Here is a 5,214-nt window from a genome sequence, read left to right as displayed (position 1 = left end):
AAATTCACACTTCCTCTGCAATAGTATATCTCCATATATTAAAGAATGAGTGTATGAAAAGTAAACAAATCCAAATGTAATTATGTTGTGAGGACTGCTCCTCACAATCTACTTGTAAGTTATCCAGATGAGATTGAACTCTTTTATCCTATAGTTCCATCTTCCTGTTTTCTTCACTTACTTCATTTAACTAAGGAGGAAAAAGTTAAATATTTAAATTAAATATTTGATTTATTTAACTCAAATATAAAACTAAAACCATTTTCATATTAAAAAAGTTTCCCAATCTGGTCTACTTAACTAAGTAATATAGCAAAAAAGAGGCAGCATTCATGATTAAATAGGTCACAGCTAAACATCACCATTTTCCCCTAAACATTAATAGTGTCCAGGAAAGTTTACTTCATTCTATGTAAAATTTGCAAGATCCTTAATATCTTAAAAGCACTTATTGTAGTGAAAAATATTTTTCAAGTAAAACTTCTATTGAACATATATATATATGTGTGTATATATATATATATATACATTGTGTGTGTATATGTGTGTGTCCAACTATTGAGTGTACATCACCATGAGTAACAAGATTGTAACATGTATCTAATCAATGGGAAGAACTGCCATGAATAAAACATTGGGTTTTTTCATTCATGAATATAACATATTCTTCAACTTAGGTTTCATTTTTTACTTTACTATTTGTAGTTTTCAGCATAGATGTCCTACACATCTTCCTTTAGATTTATTCCTGGGTAGTGAATTATTTTTTTATGATACTATATATGGGATCTTTCACTAAATAGCACTTAATACTTCATTGTTGCTGTTGGCATATAGAAATACACTTGATTTATATATGGTAATCTCACTTCCAGAGTCTGCTAAATTTGCTTATTCGTTTGGAATTTGTCTATATATGTCTTTGGATATTTATGTTATGTATGTAAGTATATAATCATGTCATCTGTGAATGACTAATTTTTTTCTTTCCAATCCTTTCTTCCCTTTACTGGATCAACAAGGACTTCATTAAAATGTTCAACAAAGTGTTAACAGCAATCACCTTTATTTTGTTCTCATTTCAGAAAACAAGTTTTCAATAATAATTTACCATTAGGTATTATTTTGTCAGAATTTTTTTGTAGGTATTCTGTGAGAACTTAAGAAATTCTCTTCTATTACCATTTGTTGTTGATGAATTTCATATCAATTGAAATTATCATATGATTTTTCTCCTTTAATCAGATGCTAATTTTCAAATGTTAAGCAAGCCATGTTTCTTGAATTAAATCCCATTTAGCTGTATTATTCTTTGTATGACTAGGTTAAGTTCTGTTAACTTAAAATTTCTTGCATGTATGTTCTTCCTTTTTTTTTCAGTACTGGGGATTGAACCCAGGACCTTGTGCTTGCCAGGCAAGCACTCTACCAACTGAGCTATATCTGCAGCCCTACATATATATTCTTAAGAGACTGGTCCATTTTTTTTCCTTCTTATATTTTCAAGATTGAGATTCAAGACTGTGCTGGCTTTATAATTAAGGGAGATTGTCCCTCTTCTTGTTCTAGGTTTAAGATAAGTGGTATTTCTTCATTAAAAGCCAAACTTTGATTTTATGGCTTTTTAATATTTTTCCCCTCTAACCTACATCTAAAGTTTCCAGCAGTTTTAAAATAGTGTGCCTATGTGTGATTTCTTTAAAATTTATTCTTTTCAGATGTAATAGTTTCTTGAATTTTTCACCAGTTTTGGAAAATTTTGGGCTATCATATTTGGCTTTTGCCCTATTCTCATGTTTCTCTCTTCCTGGAATTCTCATATGGTAAACTTAACTATTCCCACATATGTCTTTTCAAATTTTCTATTCTTTCTTTACCTAATGCTTCAGTTTAAAGGCTTTTTGTGAAAGGGTTCCTGTTCCCTAATCCTACCTATTGCTGTGTCTCATCTATTAGGTGTGTAATTACAGATAAATAGTAAGTATTAAAGCCAGAAATCAGTGTATAAAATTAATTATTTCAGCTTATCTGGATTTTTTTTTCTTTCACTTATTTTTAATCTAGTAATGTAGTAACTACAAAAAAAAAATTAAAACTTTAAGAAAATTTCAGAGTTGTCACAGTGGTAGTCCCAGCTTACTCAGAAGGCTGAGACAAGCAAATCATGAATTTTAGGCTAGTCTGGGAAAAAGGAAGACCCTGACTCAAGGAATAATGAAAAAAATTTTAAATTGTCAAACATCTAACTTTCTTTCCCATATAGAAGAAAAGGATACAAGAGCAGTTTAAGACTATTTTATTTATATTTGTAAGTTTCAAAATAAAATTAATATGAAAGCAATCAAAATTTTCTCTAACCAAAATGTTCTAATATTGACTTGTCTGTTAAATAAAAAATATAATTTGTAGAAGTTCTTATTACCTAAAATATATTAAAATAGTTCTTACTTTATTTTAAGTTATCATTCAATTCTTTCAATGCATCAAAAGAGTTTCTTAGTCTCTGGCTTTCTTTATTCCTTTTCTTAGGAATTTCAGTTAAGTGATCAACTTCTGCATCATATTGTTAGGAAGGGGAAAAATACAATCTAATAATCAGATAAGGAACCCATATCACTAATACTACTGAACATAAATTAACTAAAAGTAGAACACCTTCAATCACAAAAATGTAATCAGTGGATTTAAGCATAGATGAATATTGTGGCAAAATAATGTATAAAAATTGTGAAATAAAACAAAGTAACAATAAAAAATCAAAAACATTTGTGAAAGACCCAAATATATTATCATATAAATTAAGTAGCAATAAGTCTATTTTTAAATTCTCCTAAGAGAAATCCACCCAAAAATATTGATGTATTTTCTTTTTTATATCAAGGAATAATAAAACAATTAAGGATTTATAATTTTCCTCAGGAGACTAATAGGCAATTCATAACTTTATCGATTAACATGTAAATTTTAGCTAATGTATTACCATAAAGTAGATAAATTTTTTACGTCAGTTTTACATTTCAAACAATGTTAAATACATAAATACTTTGAGTCCTAACTATTTCTCTCCTGAATCAGTTTCAGAAATGATAAAAATCAACTTTCCTCTAATTAAATTTAAATAGAATAAAATGTTTTAGTTTTAAGATATAAAATTCTTTCATTTATTCATAAATATCAAAACAAGCAAGTATCTACAGGAAATCAAGAAACTAATTTTCCTTCTAAGTAATTAAGTAAACATGATTAAAATAAAGCAGTTATGTTTATAATTAATAAGAATAGTAGACAAATCTAAAGAGAGAGAGAAGAATAAAATTAGCATGGAGAGATCTGAGAATTTAAGCATTCTTTCCTTAGCCCTAAGAAAAAATCCAATGTGAAAAAATTATTTTATGTAATTTTATTACTATATTATGTGATCCCTTAAATAACTGAAGGTACAGTCATATGTAGTTACTTTTATAACTAGTTTAATATTTCTATTATATAATTTTTCCACATACAAAAAGTACTAAAGATATACGATAAGATATGGAAGGATAAACCCACTACAATCTGCTTTTCCTATTGATGTCCACTAAAAACCCTAGACAAATCACAGAAAGAAGCTACCTGATGGCTGTGAAAGGAAAACAAGAGTCAAGAATTAGAGAAGGGTGTAAAACTTTGGAGAAACAACATCAAAGGAGTGAGGTTTCCTGTTTTGTTGTTTTTTTCTTCTTTTTCTCTCAAACTTCTGCCCCAGGTTGGAGCCCTGGATGGAAAGAGGAGATTTCTACTTTACTAAGAGTTCTGAGATAAAGACAGTCAAAAAATCCAGGAAGAGGGGAAATTTTGATCTGGCCAGAAATAGGAAAAAACATAGATGCATTGCACTTTGCTAATCTAGATGTCTCATAAACCACTATGTCCAATATTTAATCATTAAAATATTAAGCAGGTGATCTTATCATATAAAATTAATACTAAAGCTGATTTAAGAATGAATTCTGCTTCAAGTCTGCCTTTGTAATCTCCACTTCTTCCTTTTTTGCTTCAAAATCTTATAAATTGTTTCAATTGAACTACTGATGCATGAGCTTACTACAACCACATTTTTGAAGTTCTATAATTTAAGTTCTTAAAAACATGGGAAACTGGAAACTACCAGTGATTTGTTATATTATCTAAAATGAACAGAATCTGTTTTAAAAGTTAACATTAGAAACTGACGTATGTATCTCAGTGTAGGCCTAAATAGTTTGCATGGAGTCCTGGGTACAATTCCCAGCAAAATCTTGTAAAGTGATGAATCAAACAATGAATGTTACTAGCATGTCATGTGGCATAAAACTTGCCAAAGTCAGTAACAGAGTCTTGAAAGCTAAACACAAGTCTCAACTTTGTTTTCTGTAGTTTATTATTATTTTTTTCCTTCATAATTTTTTAAAAAAGAATGTTGAGATGTTTATTGTTTATAAGATTTGGATTATTTTCCTAAGATGTGGATGATGTATTCTTTGTTCAAATTAAATATTGCTTATTTTTAGAAGGCATAATCTTCAATACCATATTATTCTTCACAAACACTGATAAGCAATAGTTTTACTTTAAAAATTATTAGATTTCTTAAGCATGCAAATAGGTTATAAATATCAGTTGTATCACTGAAACATAATTATATTTAAATTCATAAACTTTTACTTTAAATCCCAAAATCACTTTAAATAAAGAACTTTTGACCAATTAAACAAAGCAGTTTATTGAAGAAGACATAAGTTGCAATCCAGGAACACAGGAGAAAGAGTAGAAGCACAGGATCAGGCAGCACTTAGAGACAGAAAAAAAGTTTCAAAGAACAAAACATCTCAACTGTTAACAAAGTCAGCTTTGCAGGTTGCAATTGGTGTTTGTCTCACTTGGTCAGTTCAGATCTTCCTGCTGCGATTGGCTAGGACTCTTTGTTAGTTACAAAAGAATTCTCTTGGTTAGGCTTTCAGTCATCTAAATAGTAAGTTAGATTGCAAATGGGAATTAATTTGGGGGTTGGAGAGTCAGAGAAGGAGAATGTGTACGCAAAAGACATGGAGCCACACTAACCTTTCAAGACCCTATATTTCCACATGGAATTGTAAACAACAATCCAGGACCTTGTGTTTAAGTGAAAATGACCCTGAGATGTTTCTGGAAGAATGTGACCTATCCCCAACTAACTGCCAGTCTTGTAAAGTTGCA

At 29.5% G+C, this 5,214-nt stretch overlaps 1 non-coding gene across 1 annotated transcript; it reads right to left on the bottom strand.

Moving 5' to 3' along the window:
* Nucleotides 1–1,374: 1,374 nt before the first annotated feature.
* Nucleotides 1,375–1,448, bottom strand: Trnaa-ggc (transfer RNA alanine (anticodon GGC)). Its single transcript has one exon. It is a non-coding gene; the product is annotated as a tRNA-Ala (tRNA).
* Between the last annotated feature and the right edge of the window lie 3,766 nt (nucleotides 1,449–5,214).

This window comes from Sciurus carolinensis (genome assembly GCF_902686445.1).
Source record: "Sciurus carolinensis chromosome 14 unlocalized genomic scaffold, mSciCar1.2 SUPER_6_x, whole genome shotgun sequence".
NCBI lineage: Eukaryota > Metazoa > Chordata > Mammalia > Rodentia > Sciuridae > Sciurus > Sciurus carolinensis.
The sequence above is the reverse complement of the archived record's forward strand: the minus strand, read 5'-3'. Positions and strand labels throughout refer to the sequence as shown.